This window comes from Periplaneta americana, chromosome 15 (assembly GCF_040183065.1).
Source record: "Periplaneta americana isolate PAMFEO1 chromosome 15, P.americana_PAMFEO1_priV1, whole genome shotgun sequence".
Classification (NCBI taxonomy): Eukaryota; Metazoa; Arthropoda; class Insecta; order Blattodea; family Blattidae; genus Periplaneta; species Periplaneta americana.
In genome coordinates, this window is record NC_091131.1 from 89,156,891 (window position 1) to 89,175,532 (window position 18,642).

At 34.5% G+C, this 18,642-nt stretch overlaps 1 protein-coding gene across 1 annotated transcript in view; it reads left to right on the forward strand.

Annotated features, from left to right (window-relative positions):
* The window catches only part of LOC138715198 (uncharacterized), a 1,247,406-nt gene that overhangs the window by 170,087 nt on the left and 1,058,677 nt on the right, over window positions 1-18,642 (forward strand). The window contains exon 2 of the mRNA XM_069847833.1: window positions 17,045-17,074. The gene's annotated coding sequence lies outside the window, so the exon portion shown is untranslated. The remainder of the gene's footprint in view (window positions 1-17,044; window positions 17,075-18,642) is intronic.

The window sequence follows — 18,642 nt, forward strand, 5'->3', positions numbered from 1 at the left end:
TGTGCTTTCCTCTTTCCCGGCCCCGGAACAATTTTTCCCTTGAAATTATTCAAATCTGCTATACAGGGAGCTTTACCTGAAAAACTAGATTTGCAAAAGTTTATTTTATTTGTCTCGTTTGTGTTCCCTTCTTCTTTTATTTCATCCTGATTGCCTCTCCTATTTTTCTTTATTTTTACATTATTTTTAACTTCATTCACTCTCTTTTTCTCCCTCCCCTTTGTGTGAGTGTTACCTTTCTTTCCTTTTTGCTCATATCGTATTATTGTTTTAATAATTAATTAATTAATTATTGTTCATTTGCAATTCTTTCCCATTATTCTCTCGTCTTTAATTTCCTTTTTTGTTACTGTCCTCTTTTCTCTTTCTAATCATTTTCATTTCCATTTTCATTTTCATTTTCGCTCCAGCATTTTTTCTTTCTTTTCTCCATTATTTTATTTTCATTCCCTTTCCTTGCTCCTTCCTAAATCTAAGTTCTTTTTCTTATTTTCCTTTCTGTTAATTGTCTACCGCCGTAGAGTAATAGCTAGCATGTCTGACTGTGAAACGAACTGGCTCGTGTTCAAATCCTGGTTGTGATAAGTTACCTGGTTGAGATTTTTCTGGGTTTACCTCAACCCATTAAGAACAAATGCTGGGTAACTTTCGGCGCTGAATCCTGCACTCATTTCACTGGTATTAACATCCTTATTTCACTCGACGCTAGATAGCTATCGCAGTTGATAAAGCATCGTAAAATAAAAGTATTAAAATAATTATTTTAATTATTATTCTATCTATTTATTTTAAAGCCTATTTTATAATTGTGTCATATCCTAGTCTTTTGTTATTCTCATTGATTAATATTTCTTTCCTTTTTCTTGTCCTTACCTCCTGATGATTTTTTTCGTAATGCATTTCTCTGTTCTTTTTTCCTGTTTCTCTTACACATATCCTCTCTTTTTCATTACTTCCTTTACCTCTGTATTTTCTAATTTATCTTTTCTTTCCGTGTGTATCCTTTTTCTGCCTTCTTCTATTCGTTCTCTTCTTTTCTCTCTGACTTTCTTCTTTCGTTATATTCCAATTCGTCAGCTGACTTGCGTCTATTAAGAGATGAAAAGGTAATGAACACGACTTTTGCTTAGGCACTATAGTGGAATTGACTTGAATAGACTTGTGAAAAAACACACTAAATTTCCGTCAGTCTGGCTAGACTCCGGTATCGACTCCCGGATACCTAACATGAAACCAATAGTCCGTTATTTCCTGTGATTTGCTACGTCTGAGAGAAGCGCTTAGATCTAAGTTTCAAGATAGCGGATTTCAAATCATGGTCCGCGTATCACTGTGAATTCTCGAATGTAATGGCAAAGTTAATTTTCCTTCATTTTCGTTTTCAACTTTATACAATATTCTAATAATGACGAAGTGGTGATGGTGGTCGTGGTGATGGTGTTGTGGCGGCGGTGGTGGTGGTGATAGTGGTGGTAAGAGAATAACAGATATAAACTGCCTTCTATTGAATTTCATTGACCTATAACTAAGTTTTCCTCCTCCCTACGTATGATCGTCACATAAAAATGCAACCCCGTCCCTTATTATCCCTGTTTTCTTTGTGTTCCCGTTCTCTTTGTCTTCCCCTTATTCTCTTCGGCCTTTCATTGTTCTTCTCGTCCCCCCTTGTTCTCCTCGTCTTCCCCTTGTTCTCCTTGTCCTCCCTTGCTTTTCTCGTCTTCCCCTTGTTCTTGTCTTTCTCTTGTTTTCCACGTCTTTCGCATGTTCTCCTTGTCTTTCCCTTGTTCTCGTCTTTCCCTGTTCTTCTCGTCTTCCTCTTGTTCTCCTCAACTTTCCCTTTTTCTCATCCTCTCCTTGTTGTTCTCGTCTTTCCCTTGTTCTTTTCGTATTACCATTGCTTTCCTTGCGTTCCTCTTGGTCTCTTTGTATCCCCTACGTTTTACTTCTTCCCGTTGTTCTCCTTGTGTCTCCCTTGTTCTCATGTAATTCCCTTATATTTCTTTTTGCTTTCCTCATGTTCTCTTTGTTCTCTATGTCATCTCCTTGTTATATCTTTAATCTTCTTGTCTTGCCCTTGTTCTCCTTGTCTTGCCCTTGTTCTGTCTTGCCCTTGTTCACCTTGTTTTTCCTTTGTTCTCTTTGTCTTCGCCTTGTTCTCCTTATATTCCTCCATGTTCTCCTAGCATTTCCTTGTTCTCCTTCCCTTTCTCTTGTTCTTTTTTACTTCCTGTTATGTAGAGTGGAAGTGAAATAACTCTGCAGATTTTCAGAACGAATAGTTCATGTTGTATGGAATAAAATAGTATATTACCATATTGATGGAAAGTTCATAGTTTGCTAAAAAAAAACTGTTTTTTTTTTTCAAATGTTTAACATCTTCTTATTTCTTTTAGTAGATACCTGCATTTTAAAGCTTTATTTGTTTATTTATTTACTTGCTTACTTACTTTCTTATTTATTTATTTATTTATTCATTAATTTATTTATTTATTCATTTATTCATTAATTCATTTATTCATTCATTAATTTATTCATTCATTCATTTATTAATTTATTTATTCATTCATTTATTCATTAATTCATTTATTTATTCATTCATTATTAATTAATTTATTTATTTATTTATTTTTTAATTATTTATTTATTTATTCATTCATTTATTCATTAATTAATTAATTCATTCATTTATAACTATTGCGAGTAGGAGTGTGATTTTTGTCCACAACGATTGAAAATCTAATAAGGAATCATTTACAGTAACCCTGTGGCGTATTTCAATAGTGTAGATGGTTTTAGTGTAAATTTAATTTTAAAACCACTACTTTGAAGCCATTGACCGATGCGATCAGCTTGCAACATTGCAGTCTGAAAGGGAGATGGAAGGTAGTTTACTAAGGCAAACAGCTGAGTTCGTTGACCTGTTACATCTGTATTACGAGAAGGAAGAGGAGTGTATTAGCGGCCATGTTGCCAGATTCTATTCATATAAGTGTACCCTATCGTCCTTTCCATCTGCAAGATTATTTCACTTCCACTCTGTATGTATTCTCTTTGTTCTTCTTGTTTCATTTTTCGTACCACTCATGCGTATATCTATGTAAGGGTATGCAGCATAAAAGCTATGCACCTGTCGATTTATTTTTCTCATGAATATCACGGTATACCACTCCAATCTCTTTTGGTGATAAACCCTCACTGAAGTAACTGATGTACGGCTGCATCTTGCAGATGGAAGATTTGCTCGTAAAATTCTTAGTTGCTAAATATTCTTCACGTGTTTTGCTGCAATTCATTTTAAATTGCCATTAAGTGCACCAGTATTGAATCTCTGTACACTGTGAGTGCTCTGCTCTTACGTAGCGGAACAAATTACTGGTAATGTTTTAGCAGATAAATTACAGTAACAGCTCGTCCTTCCGGTAGGTCAGTGCTAGAGTGAGGGCTTATCCTTCCATGAACTGGAGTTCGATGCCTTGTGTTGACTTAGTCACACTTATAAAAAACAAAATTGCAGGATGAGCGTTTTTCTTGGTAATCCATCGTTTCCCACAACTTTTGTAATAATTGTAGGCCTATTCCACTACAACTCTCCATTTCAACTTTTCTTCTCTTAATTTCATATCATTTCGTTTAATAAAAAACAAGGTTTCAAGGTAAGCTGTACAAGTTTCGTTACTTCTTAGTTCAAACGATCGTACAGTTGCAACGTTCTCAATATTGACTCTAGCCGGACGAAGGCGTTTTATGTGGGGTACTTCCTTGTGGATCATGACCATGAGGCATTCCTGATTCTGATAGTGACGTCCATCGTGACGTCCCTCATGCAGGTCGGGTGGTGTTCAGCGAGAGATATTTGTTATTTGGTATAATCCCTGATCAGTCCAGAGACCGGAACTTTGGCAGAATGCCTTTTTAAATGTGTTAAATCTATCTTCATTTTGAAAGTAAATCTTTACGAATTATACCTTTGTGATTGAAACGTCACAGTTTTATATTGCCCTTTTCAGCTTTTATTAATATAAATGCCTAAGTTACAAAATAAATGCTTTTTTTTGCCTTTATTTGATTATTTTATCTATTATTTATTAACTTATTAAAATTGCCTACAGGTATATTTTAATTTATTTCTATAACCACTACAATGAAAGTGACTTCCCCGAATGTATAGTATTATCTTTCAGTCAGTTCATATTCTGTTTGCAACAATGAGTGCTGCCGTGAAAAAATGTATAACAGTAAGCGTTTTAATTATCTCTTGTGTTTATTTGACAAAGCAACGATGAGTGCGGGTCTAACGTTATTTTTAACGGTCAGTTTTCTTTCAGTTTTCATTGCGACGTAGTTGTAGCTAGCTACATATTTCATATCGCATCATATCAGTACAACCAAACACAAAAATATACTTTCCATGGCTACTGGGAAGAAGATTTCTTTGCTTCCAACAGTAATTGCAACATCGAGTCGAAAATCTCAATTTTCATTCGACTTATGTAAAGCTTTTCTTGCTCCCGAAATCCCTTTGTGGAAAGTGCAAGGTTATGGGTCTAGTGCAAGGTTTTAGTAATTGTCTTTTATTGCGTATTTTAGCTATTTATAATGCCTTTTTGCCTGCCTATTTCAATGATTCATAATGCCTAAACTTCCGGTCTCTGCTGATCACAATTGTCCGTCCCGTGTTAAAAACGGCAACATGTGAAAGAGAACGGTTGCTACGCTTCGCCATTGAATAACAATGAACTTCCAGTAACAATCGCTGGATGGAAGAATAGGTGTACGCTATTACTGCATGCCAGCTCAGCGTTATAACGTTGTTCTTTTGCAGTCGCTAGATGGTAGCATACATTGTTGAAAGTTGTCTTGAAAGTGCATTAGGCTGTTCAATCTGTTATATGTGATCAGGGTATAATATAAACGCGCCTCTATTGTCTGACTGGTATCCGCTGTATATGAACAGTACATGTACGCGATGGCGAAATAGTAATGTGTGGATTATAGAGGAACTTTTTCATCCCTGACTCAATGTTTATTCGGAATATATTTGTAATATAAGATAACCACTTTTAGCAAAATATGCATTAATAGTACGCAATAAGAGTTCGGGGCAGAAGAAGATATGAGATGATAGATGACATTAAGATATATGGATCATATGAGGAGACAAAGAGGAAGGCAGAAAGTAGAAAAGATTTTAGGAAGCTGGGTTTGCAGTGAAAGACCTGCCCTTGGGCAGAACACTATGAATGAATTAATCTTATTTGTTATCATAATAGGTTTCCTGATGATTGCAGTCTTCCTGAGCAAATTTTCATGATGTCAATATTTGTTCTCGTGATCATAATGTTATTTTTAAAAATTATTGTTTTCTTGTTCACGATTTCAGTATTCTTCCTCGTGATCATACTATTCTTTTTCGTGATCATAATTTTCTTAAAGCAGTAAAATTTTTCCTCCATTACTGTACAATAATGAAAGTTAGCATGTGTAGAACATTGTCCTTCTGCTATACAAAAAAAAATTTACGATTTAAAAAAATTGTTTACATTTTTTTTTTTTTTTTCAAAATTCAGTTCACTGTGCAGTGATGAAGCGTTTCCCACATAACTCAAAAACTATCCAACATTCTGTGATGAAATTTCTTATGTGTATTAATGCACGATCACTTCTCTATCTTTGATAGATTGTCTGATAAAAAAAATCAATTTTACAAAATGGTCAAATATCAATATTTTCTTCTAAAACAAAATAAAGAAACAATATTATTTATTAAAGGATGTAGTTGAAAGAGCATGATATTGTAAACGTGAGTTTCAGCAGTAAAAATAAAAGAGAGAGAACATGACAACTTAACAAGTTTATGAGTTATGAGGGAAACGCTTAATCGCTGCACAATGAACTGCACATTTTGAATTTTGAAAAAGAAAATAATAATAATTTTTTAAATCGAAAATTTTTTTTCATATAGCAGAAGGCAGTGTTTTACAAGATACAATAATGGAAGGAAAAAATGTTGAATATTTCCAAAAATTTTACTGCTGTAAGCTGTACCTAACCCCTTAAGTTAATAATCTTCTTGTTCGTGATCATAAGATTCGTTGTCGTGGTTACTTAAGATAATAATCATCTTGTTCATGACCACAATATTCTTTCTCAGGGTCATAATAATCAAGACAATAATCTTCTTTGTCATCCCGAGAAGTACCGCCACTTACGGAGCATATTCCTGAAGACATTTTGAGCAAAAAAAAAAAAAGAAAAAGTCCTATAAACATGGGTCCTATTCCCAATATTTTCAGAGTTACACTAATTTTAAGTTGTTAAAAATTATATTTTTTCTTTAGTTTTGAGGGTAAAAGAATATTACAATTAGAGAATTAACTATTCAGTAGTATAATTTATTTAATTGGCTAGCTATCTGAAACTAAAAATGTGTTGTACACATTTTTTTTTTCAACTTTTAACCACAAAATTACATTTCTCTTGCGCATTTATCACAACAATTGTTACAAATCACGTAATTCTTGTGAAGTATTTAAGACTATACATTAGGATGCAAAATTTAACTGTAAAGAATCAAGCTGCTAGAATTCGTGTGATCTGTAACAATTATGATAAGTGTGTAAGAATAATGTCATTTTTAGTTTAAAAATTGGAAAAAAGAATCTGTATAAAGCAACTAAGGAATAAACAACATACGAGTATTGTTAGCTTCTAATACTAGCCAATTAAAGAAACTATTAAGGATTGATAAAATATTTAAATGGTGACTTGCCACTTTTGGTCACTTCAGTCTTCAACCTCCCTTTAAATGACGTCATATAACTACCCGCACCAAAACAAATAATACTGAAAACATATACTGCGATTTTATGTAACTAGCAATCTATAAACTGAAGTTAATAAAATCGCTTTAATAAACTAGAACATAAACATATCTTTGTAAATCAAAATTCCATGTTCACTGACGCCTTTTGTTCATAAAACACATATTGAAAGTGTTTTCCATTACTTCCTATACAACATTCAAAACGCCCATGTAGATTCTGAAACATATTTACAAGTGGAGGTCGCTGCAGTTGAAGAAAGCCACTATCGTTTACCCAATTTCACCAATTCTTCATAAAGATGGACTCTTTTAACATACCCTATACGTATTCATCGGGTGGTGAAGGGTCAGGTGAATGCCATGGCTAAAGAAAATGTTTTCATTTTGAAGGTAGTTTTAACCGATAAGCAGAAGTACAATGAGTATAGGACAATGGGACCGTCAATTTGCTTATCATGCAATATATAGTGTTGTTAACTATATTACATTTTATTGATTAACGTTTTCGGCATGCTATGCCATCATCAGATCATGAGAAGTTATCTCTTATACATGCTTAATATTGGTGCAACATAGGTTAAATGCAATATATTCAAATAACGAACAGCTGAATTTTGACATATCCAGTCACGAGTGTTGCCTATATAACTAGTGTAATTATGATTATTGTTGTTTGTTATTTGAATATATTGCATTTAACCTATGTTGCACCAATATTAAGCATGTATGAGTGATATCGTCTCATGATCTGATGATGGCATAGCATGCCGAAAACATTAATCAATAAAATGTAATATAGTTAACAACACTATATATTGTATGATAAGCAAATTGACGGTCCCATTATCCTATACTCATAAAGAAAATGTATTTCACGGGAAATTATGATTTCCATGAAGAGTACCTGAACCAAAGTAAGTGCGTTTATGGCCGTGTGGGTGGCTAGAACACTTTCTGTACGACTTTAAATAGCTCACAAAACCTATCTTATAAATTCTTAAAAAAAAAAAAACTTGGCCCATTAGAACGTCCAAGTCCATATGGACGGAAATAAGAGTACTCAACAGTGAAAAATATTTCCTCTGTTGTAAGAACAATTTCAGCTCTGCATTTACAATATGCTTAAATATTCTAGCAAACAGATAAATATTTAGATAAACATGCACAATAGTCAAGCGTTAATTTCAGTAATGTTTGTTTTGGAACATACTGTATTTAAATATTCTTCTCATAAATCGAATTCTGGTCCCTTTAGCTGTAGCCCAAAATGTTAAAAAAGAAGTACATTATAATAAACGTTGAATTATTTGCTACTGATTTCTTTTGATGCATTTGATGAAGAAAGATTTTACAAAGCACAGAACTATCTGTGTAACTGCGTGTAATGAATGACATAATAGCATCTAATTAAGTTTACGATACTACACAGAATTACATTTCAGCATCAAGCGGATTATTTCAGACCAATTTCGAACGTAGCCGCACACTTAATTTGATACCGCGGAATTAATTCTTGCAGTAACAAGCATCTGCACAAGTGATACTTCAATCAACGCGTAATTTCGAGCGCTTTGAATTACAGTTACGTACATACATATCTGTGCTTTACACTGAATTCAATCGTGAAAGCAGAAGCAAGCATTTGTCGTACTTTAACATGAAGGAAATATTTTCTAGAACCAATTGCCTTAGCTTTGATTTTTCAAGGCGGAATCTGGGATAGATCCATGTACGAAGCGCGTCCAGAAAATAAGTTTCCCTGGGGTCGTTTACAGAAAGAAAAGACGATTTCATGGAAAGATTTATTGGAACAGATACAGTTTGTTGAGGTATTCAACATATTCCCTACCGGAATTGAGACATTTGTCGTACTGTGAAATCAACTTTTGTATCCCTGTGTCATTGAAGTCTGCCGCCTGGGATCGAACTAGTGTGTAACAGCCGTCTGCACCTGTCTGTCACTGTGAAAATACTGACCGGACAGAAACGAGGTGTAAGAAAAGATGGTAATCGCTGGGAGCGAGATCGGGACTGTAGGGTGGATGTTAAAAACACCTCCCAATGGAACTTCTGCAGAAGATCTGTTGTAGTTACATAATTAGCGTAGTAGTGCCCATGATGAAATTAGTACAGTAATCGAAGTCGACATGCAAACCTTAAGGCGTTATAGTAACTGTGATGAAGAGAAAGTTTTATTAATGGAGTAACTATTGAAGTGCATTTCAAATGAAGTGTATTAAGTATCAAACGTAAGTAATTATTTAGAATTCATATAAAGTTTCATTTCTGTGTTTTCAAGAACATGGAAAATCGGATCCATGTCTTTTGCAATACGAAGCTTTCCTCCCAGTTTAATATTTTTTAACATAATATATTAATTTCAATAGTCTCTACACATTCCCAATAAGCTGATATCTGGCTAGAACAGAATCCGTGTTCGTGGTTGGTGCTATGTGTTGTTATCGCAAACTTCTCGGTTTAATATAATCTAATGTATCAAGAATATTCTTGCCAGTAGGCCTACTGCTAATGGAATTGATTGGAATTTGTGGAAGAGACACTACGATCCAGTACTGCGACCTTTCGAGATCTATTGCACTTACTCTCAAGCTAGGCGCATACCCAGACCCACACCGGTTGACTACACTAAGGTTCGATGAGTACTCCAGTCTCGAGCAAGGAACCTCACTCGTCCCTACGCCAGCCTCCTCCGTGCGTCGCCAGTCGGCGTTCGAAGAATGCTGTGAATGATAACGAAATGGAAAAATGTTGACGGAATTATGTAGATGGCTAATGTGGGAAAGCTGGAGAATCTCTAGAAAAACTCCAAGTGTGTCAATATGGAATTTTCAATGAAAAACGCGCACCGCCTGAGTGACAGCCTGAAGGTCTGCATACTCATCCACCACAGGGAACTACTGTCGGTGACTCAGGAGAAGAATAGAGCGGACTGAGGAGGAAGGGATGTGAATAGATAACGTATGACAACACGTGCAATATTTATACTGCAGTAAGCGGAAACATTAGGTCTCCTTATGTTCAACTTAGCTTTAATTTCCATACGCTTTGTTACTCATGTTTCCTGCACGAGTAATAACCTGGCTACTGGGATGCTTATCTGAGCGATGTTTATAATAATCAACAGCGATAGTCAAGAAGTCACATTCTTTCCGCTCGTCTTCTCCTGAGTAACGAACGGTACTTTTGCTACTGCTACTACTACTGCTACTACCATCACTGTTACCATTACTACTACTACTACTACTACTACTACTACTACTACTACTACTACTACTACTACTACTACTACTACTACTGTTTCTGGCTAAGCGGAAGGGAAGGCCTGATGGCCTTAACTTCGTCAGAATAAATTATTATTACTAATAATAATAATACGCTTGTTCCGCATATTGCGGTTAGATGGCATTACTGTGACCCATTTTTCTAGTTGTACGCCACTTCGGCGGGCCACACTGTACATGTGTAGTATCTGTGGAGAGTTATGTCGTGTACTAGGGTGAGTATATATGTAAGTGTTCATGTAAGTGTAGTGTCTGGAATGAGTGATGATGATGATGATGATGATGATGATGATGATGTTGAAGGTGAGGAAGGAAGAAGGGAAAACCCGGTGACGGCACGTAGCCTACTCCTGTCGAATAGCACCAAGGGGGCCGCTAGGCTTAACGTACCCGTCCGACGAACGAATCACTATCAACAGTGACATATGCCTTCTCTCCATATGCACTCCGCACAGATTTGGCTAATATTGAATGTTATATTGAATGTCATGTTGGGGTAGTTTATTTAAAACCAATTTTAATCCACTTTATTGATTACAGAAGAAAATAATAAAAATATGTATTCATAAACCTATTGACTTTCCATCTCAAAAATTGTTTTTAGATTTTAATGTTCTTAAAATAAGACAAATTTATTATATTGTATTAATAAAACTCATACTGTAAAGAAAAATCGAAATAATTTTTAATTGTACTCTCATAGTTATGAAACAAAAGGTGTGAATTCTTTAATGTTGCTTGAGCAAAAATGCAACTCTGGTACAGTATTTAATCATAGTAGTAATTTAGGCTCAAGAATATATAACAAATTCATATTTAAATATCCTAATCTTGTCAGTTCTAATAGTTCTAGTATTAAATTTAAAAAGTTATGTATGGATTTTATAAATAATTAAAAATTGTCAATTTAAATTTATATATTCTTACTGCGTAGTAGATAGACAAATTATATTATATACTTTTTAATTTCAATTTAGGAATCCGCCCCTGAGCACGAGTTCTACTTTTTCAGGGGTGAGCTAAAGTTTTTTTTCCGTTTTTATTATATTTTATGTTACAATTATTAGCAAAATAAATAAATAAATATTATTTTGCGAATTTTCCGTTGATTTTCAGCGAGCACTGTTAGTTATATTTATAATACTTTCTATTTGTATGTTTGGCATAGAACAACCTCAGCATTTAGGAAACTCTTAATAAATAATTAAAAAATTGTTTTCTTATGCCTTATAGTCGTTCATTAACTTCTAAATTAATTTAGTCATAATTGTGATCTTAAAAGCATATTATCTTCTTTCCGGAGTTGAACTTAAGCCTTAGCTATTGCCTAGACCACTGTCGGCAATTACTGTTAATTATAAACTTTTAATGCATGCATCCTTATTCTTTTAATGAGATAAAATTCCATTAGGCCCAGTCATTAAGCTTGAGAGATTAGGCAGTGGAGGTAATTACAATTCGTATGTGTAATTCCCAAAGCCGGGGCAATATAAAAGGATTGGAATCGTTGAGAGGAATGAAATACCTCTGGTCGGTTAGCCAGCTGGTGGACTGTGGCCATGTTCAGATCGCAGGGATAGCATTGACCCCTTCCCCATCCCACATCCGAGGTCACACGGAACACAGATCAACTTTGTTAATGAACATTATCTGAGACGGAGGGGTTTAGGGGAGAAAGGGGTTTAATCAAGTGGATAGTTCAACCAATGGAGAATGAAGCGATTCCGGCCTCTCGACTCACATATATGGGGAAAGCTTTAGCACGAAAATAAGATTGGGTTCATTTGCAACGCAAGTGTAACAAACGTATCTTAACTGGCCTTAATTATCCCAAGATTACAGCTAATTCCTTTTGCTCATGATGGCGTTGTATTTGCGTGACTTTGTATTCTATTTCCTGCCTTATTCCGGATATCCGTTAACGCACTTGCGTATGCTGTGTTCATATTTCATTTTAGGAGAAACAATTTTCTAAGGTATTTGTCGAAATTGTATTTTCTACAAGTTAGTTTCTCATATCTTTAATGGGAACGTTCCACATTTATCAGTTGGAAATTACTGTATAAAGTTGATAAACGAGTAGCTACTGTGAAATATAGCTCAAATGAAGATTGTATTAATTGTCAATGCGCATATTAAGACACAAGAAGTCATCTTCAGTAGTCTTGCTGTTACCATGCTGGGGTCCACACCTGTGGAGTAACGGCTAGAGCGTCTGGCCCGGGTTCGATACCCGGTTGGGGCAAGTTACCTGGTTGAGGTTTTTTCCGGGGTTTTTCCTCAATCCTATATGAGCAAATGCTGGGTAACTTTCGGTGCTGGACCCCGGACTCATTTCACCGGCATTATTACCTTCATCTCATTCAGAAGCTAAATAACCTAAGATGTTGATAAAGAGTCGTAAAATAACCTACTAAAATAAAAAACCATGCTGGACTTCCAAACTGAGATTCATATCACCATCATTATCATCATCATCATCATCATCATAATCATCATCAGCAGCAGCATGTCACTGATTCATTAGCAATTACTGTCTCAATTTTCTAATACCGATTTAGAGGTCTTCCTTGTCTGATTCCACTAGATTGATAATATTTCATTATTCTTGGTGAATGTTCTTTCATCTTCCTTTGGACATGTGCAAACTAATTATTTTTGTACTTCAGAATTTTACCTAAAACTCGAGTGAATTTAGAATTTCTTCATTTTTCTTGACCAAATATATTATACAGTTTTTTCTTGTAAATTTCTTTTCGCATGCTTTAGGCCTAATTCTTGTTTTATCCTTGGCTTTTAGTGTGCGTATTTCGCTGCCACACACTAATATTGGAAGGGTTAAATTGTTATAATTGTTTATTCGAGTAGTCTTTGAAGATTTTGTGGTTTAAAGATGTTACTAATATATATATATATATATATATATATATATATAGGGGAGAGTCGGGTAGTATCGGACATCGTGTAATATCGGACATCGTGTAGTATCGGACAGTGCGTTTCTTTCGTCTATCACCATACGGTAGTACCTGAATGACATGGTTAGGTTTCTCTATGCGACGGGGTTGTTGGACAATAGCTTCATTTAGGTCAAAATTACATAAATTCTTACTTAACAGGTGAATTGCTGATTAATATTTGTTACTTATAATGAAACTAACATCTGTCCATTCTTATTATTATTATCTTTAATTTCTCTAAATAGATTTACAAAACCTCTAATGACAACTACATTAATATTCTCATTATAGAAATAGAAATATATATATATATATATATATATATATTCTCCCTGTAACATAGTCCTAGTAAGCTTATATTAAATTAATTTTCATCATTTTACTAGCTATCTCAAATATTAAATTAATTATAATTCATTGAATTAAATTAGCTCATAAATTAAGTTACTACTTTACCTTATAGATTTATCTAAATTTAAATAAATGTGTAGTGAAGATTATTGCTGGAGAACCTTTTAAGTGTAGTGAAAATATTTGTAATTTAAATTTATTGTATTGATTAAGGCTGGTTGAGTGGAAGAGAAGGCCTTATGGCCTTAACTCTGCCAGCGAAAATAAAACATTATTATTATTATTATTATTATTATTATTATTATTATTATTATTATCATATGAACGTAACCATGTCAATCAGGTACTATCATCGTGTGGTAGATGAAAGAAACTCACTGTCCGATATTACCCGATGTCCGATACTACCCGACTCTCCCCTATATATATATATATATATATATATATATATATATATATATATATATATATATATATATATAGGGGAGAGTCGGGTAGTATCGGACATTGTGTAGTATCGGACAGTGCGTTTCTTTCATCTACCACCATATGGTAGTACCTGAATGACATGGTTAGGTTTCTCTATGCGACATCACAGGAACGTAACCGTGTCAATCAGGTACTATCATCGTGTGGTAGATGAAAGAAACTCAGTGTCCGATATTACCCGATGTCCGATACTACCCGACTCTCCCCTATATATATATATATATATATATATATATATATATATATATATATATATATATATATATACTACTATATAATATATATATATTATTATTAACAATATTTCTTTATATATATATTGAAATATTGTTATGTACAGTAGTGGCAAAAAAACCGGACCGACCCTTGTAGCTGATTTCAGAGTCACAGTCACAGATTCAAATTTTGCTAGTCACAAAACACATCCATCTTGTATAATTAATTGTAACAATGAAATTTATTGCATTTGTTCGATTCTTACCGTCTTCTGTTTCCTTCAGTGCCTCAAACTTACAGACGAAAAAACTTTCAGAGTTTTATTTTCATTTGGCATCAATATTACATTTCTACCTCTATTCGGCAAATATAACTACGTATTTTTACATTAAATAGCAGTACGAGTACATACCTCTGGCTTCACTATCCATATTGAAATTACCAATTTTGACAAAATACATAGTACAGGATTCTTTTATATCAGCTACAAGGGTCGGTCCGTTTTTTTTTTCTGCCACTACTGTACGTCTTTTATTTTTTCGATTACGGAAATCAGCAATAACGACTGGGGGAATGATCGTGCTAACCACACGATACCTCCATTCAGGTTGGATGTTAGTTCACCTCTGTTTTGGCATATGGATTTGAGACCAGCAGGCGGATGGTCGTTCTGGGCCCTTGAAGAGCTGCAGCGCCACGGATTATTATTATTATTATTATTATTATATCTTTATTTTTATTATTATTTATTATTATTATCTCTTTATTTTTGTACGATAGCAATTAATGTCCTGGTTCGTTCAATAATTGTATTTATTAGGCGCTAATAGACCTATTTAAATCCTTGTTGAACCTTGTATCTTATTAACCATTGTTTTTATTCCTCGATTTAAATTTTTATTCCCTATTCCTTCATTCAATTTGTATATTGGTCATTTTTAATTGTTTTATTTTATTCGATATAACTAGGTTCTTGATAATATGCAACTAATATTGTTATTATGTCATGATTTCGGTTTATTTTAATTCCAGTGACTTCTTGTTCCCATTTCTCAATTATTTCATTCGAATATAAGCCTACTGTACGTGTGTATTAAAGAGTGTTCGTGGGTTTAAATTCGTCGATATTTCTTTGTCTGGGACGATACTACTCGTATTACCACAGTCTAGTACAGTATATACAGTCACGAAGCTTCAGTTGTAAGGGTGCTAGGAACAATAGACTGTGCCGGTACTATTTCGCAATGTCTGTAATGAGGCGACATTAGCGATCCTAGTGGTTAGCAACTATCTATGGATGCATATTTACTACGTATTAATCTTCGTGGCTGTATATAGGCAACTAGACTGTGTTATTACGTTTGGTCTTGTATCGTAGGTGAGTGAGTGAGAGTGAAAGAGGTTTAGTGTAAGAAACTGAGAAACGAAGACGAAACAGGCCACTTTTTTCGCAGAGGCTACATCGAGAGCTACAGGAACTCGAATGCATAGGTATGATTTCTTAAGTGCAACATTCATTTCAAAGTGCGCAGAAACCAGATGCTTCTGCCGGTCAGATTGGAGAGGGGATTAAGTAATTTGTCTTGAGACTTTTGAAGAGTACAGATCTGCTCCTGTGAAGTACGGTTTATTCTAGATAGCGCAATATAGCATTGTTATATTCCTACTACTTTAGTGTATTTAAGATCAACCTTAAAGTGTAAAACGGCCTACCTCGCTGTCATGCTTCTCATCAGCAAGTGGATGTGGAACAATGACGTCATGTGCTATTCGAGAACGGAAGCGGTATGTTTTGAATGTTACCTGGTTATAATAGTTCTATTCCGCGTCGATGGAGAGTAAGGTGTAAAAAGTGTAAAAAAAAAATCATATCTACACAGTCTTAAATTACGTATTCGTGTGGTCGTAACAGTATATCTTTTTTTTTTAATGTATTTAAGAAAAGTAACAAAATGTTAACAAAGTTCATTATAATCATAAGTCTTAAAAAGAATACCATCGAAACTACTGACGATTATTTCATTCGACATTATAGTCGTAGCGTAAGCTGCAATATATCGAATATGGGGGGACTAATTTTCATTAGCTTAAATCTTACGTTGTGATTATGAAGACCAGTCAACGTCTTGTAAAGTACATATTACATATAGCCTAAGGATTGTGAATGCATGTCAACAAATTAGTAGGCAAACTGAAAATCTTAACAAACCTGTCCTATGCGACTAAGATCTGAACAAAGTCCACTGCTGTGGAGTAATGGTTAGCACGTCTGGTCATGAAACGAAAGAATCCGGGTTCAAATCCTGGTTGGGACAAGTTACCTGGTTGGGGTTCTTTCCAGGATTTTCTCTAAACCAAATGAAGCAGAATTGCTGGGTAACTTCCGGCCTTGGACCTCGGACTCATTTCGCCATCATTAATTCACATACAATTATCATCCATACAATAACCCGGTTAGGTTCACTGTGCAGCGTGCCGTACTTGTACAAGAGCGCAGCCTTTCTGCTACCCAAACATTCACATAATAGGAGTGGTAAGCACAATAATAAGCCTCAGGCTGCAGTGAACGCTTCGGGTCCCTCTTCCGTAAAAGAGAGAGAGAAAAAAAGGCCTGAACAATATATAGAAATAATTGTTTTCACATAGAATAAATGATGTATTAATAGCAATAAGTATATTATAGATCCGCATATATTTGATTTCGGGCCTATAGCGTATTTCTTACAGTGTTTTACTTGTTTTTGTGACTATGATCTAGGTTGCAATTACAACGCGTAACCCACTTCTATGAACACCTCTATGTGTATAATTAATTTAATTTGTGATTTTATCTTTCCTAGAAATACAGCATGATTGTCTTAATAAGTAAATTTCTACAATAGTGTATTTTTTTTCTTTTTCAGCAAAGGTGATACCACTCTTCTGATCAGTAGGTGAGTAAGACAACCATTTAGTATGTAATTAATAATTATTACTTGAAACACTTGGAACGTTTCGAGATTGTATATTTTCTTGTATGTATTTCGTGTTTCATTTGCATTAATAGTAACACACACTTATACTTAAATTTAGTTACTGTGTTTATATACATCTCTCCCCACTGCCTACAACGACTGTCTCCCTCTTTTTCATTACTGCATAATATTTTAATGAATAAAGGTCTCCATACCTAAATCAAGTTATTATATTCTTGTTTTCGTATTCGTGTCACATACGCAGAATATTAATTTTTTAGCATTGAATATTAACTATCAAAGATATAAACTAGGCTTATATCATAATTATAATATAATTACGTTTGAAACATTAATTCATTCAAGGGTACTTCCAGTACAACAACAACAACAACAACCAGAAATCTATTTACAAAACAGATTCATTGTGTTGAAAAGGAGATATTGCGACACATAAAAAAATTGTACAGTAGTGGCAAAAAAAAAAAAACCGGATCGACCCTTATAGCTGATTTCAGAGCCTTGTTCACTCCAGAGCACGATAGACTGGTAACTAAGAATTTCGTGGTTCGAATCCTGCCTGGAAAAGAAACTTTTTTGTTCCTTATTCAAATTTATTCCCAATACTTTTCGATTGCTGGTAAAATTCATATTCTGGGAATAATAAGTTAATTAAGTAGTAAAATGTCGCTGCAATCGAAAAGTATTGGGAATAAATTTTAATAAAGAACAAAAAAAATATTCCTTCCCAGGCAGGATTCGAACCACCAAAGTCTTAGTTATCAGTCTATCGTGATCTGGAGTGAACAAGGCTCTGAAATCAGCTACAAGGGTCGGTCCGGTTTTTTCTGCCACTACTGTACACTGCAGATTACAATTGTTGTTTAGGCAACTGTCCGAAAACAGGTCTGAACCTCACAAGTGACACCAAGAAAGCACCACTTATGAGGCAATTAGACCAGGAGATAATGGGGTAGGGTGGCCAGTTCCTTTCCCTCTCCATTGCATACATCGCCGACTACCTACATATTACACTAGTCAGACTTCAGATGCATACAAACAATTGAAGCGTTGGGCCGAATAACAGTCTATGTTAAGAATTTTTCAAAATCGACTATTTAATGGAATAATGCTCTATATAGTCTTACACAGCTGTCACAAAAGTTGTTTTTCAATATCTGTACCAGAGGCGCTTCTACACGAGTTACAACCATAACTTTCTTGGTTGGAACAACGGTATACGATATAACATTTTTGTTCCTCTCGCACAGTTAGCAGATTGTAACATAGACCGTTATTCGGCCCAACGCTTCAATTGTTCTTCCTCTGACACATATTGTCAAGTGAGATGTACTCTCTTATAAATAATAGATGTACATATCAGCCAGAACATCAATCAGAGAATAGATTATAATTATTATCTAAAAATAAAATATAAAAAAGTATTTCAAATCCATACATCAGCAGGTAACTGCGAAAAATTTAGGGACAGGAAATATAAAGTTAAAAACCGATAACAAGTAAAGTTAACTAACTAGGCCTACTCT